The sequence below is a fragment of the Psammomys obesus genome, unplaced genomic scaffold, assembly GCF_907164565.1.
Source record: "Psammomys obesus unplaced genomic scaffold, mPsaObe1.curated_primary_1811, whole genome shotgun sequence".
NCBI classification, from domain to species: Eukaryota; Metazoa; Chordata; class Mammalia; order Rodentia; family Muridae; genus Psammomys; species Psammomys obesus.
This window is the reverse complement of record NW_026596147.1, coordinates 15,243,406-15,243,786: the sequence shown is the minus strand read 5'-3', so window position 1 is coordinate 15,243,786 and position 381 is coordinate 15,243,406.

Here is a 381-nt window from a genome sequence, read left to right as displayed (position 1 = left end):
AAAAAAAAAAAAAAAAAAAAAAAAAAAGAAAGAAAAGAAAAACAGCAACCCAACCAAAGTGGCTTGTGACAAAGGTAACTAAGGAAACAGTACAAAGCTCTAAGACACTCAAGTATAGTAGTCCAGTTGCATGTTAGATATAGCTCTGAAGAAATGATTCCTGCTTTACAGTGCTTTGAAGGCCCAGTGTATTTCCTGAGCTGCAAGCCCTGGACATGCTAACCCAAACTTGGTCCAGCTCACAGCACTGAATCTACTGAGGTGTGATACTTCTCAATTCTTTATTTATCTCAAGAGTTTCTCAGAAGGAACATTTGTTAATGAACCTAGACAAAACAGAATTGCTCCATCAAAACAAAATCAGTGGTTGAGAGGATTGTA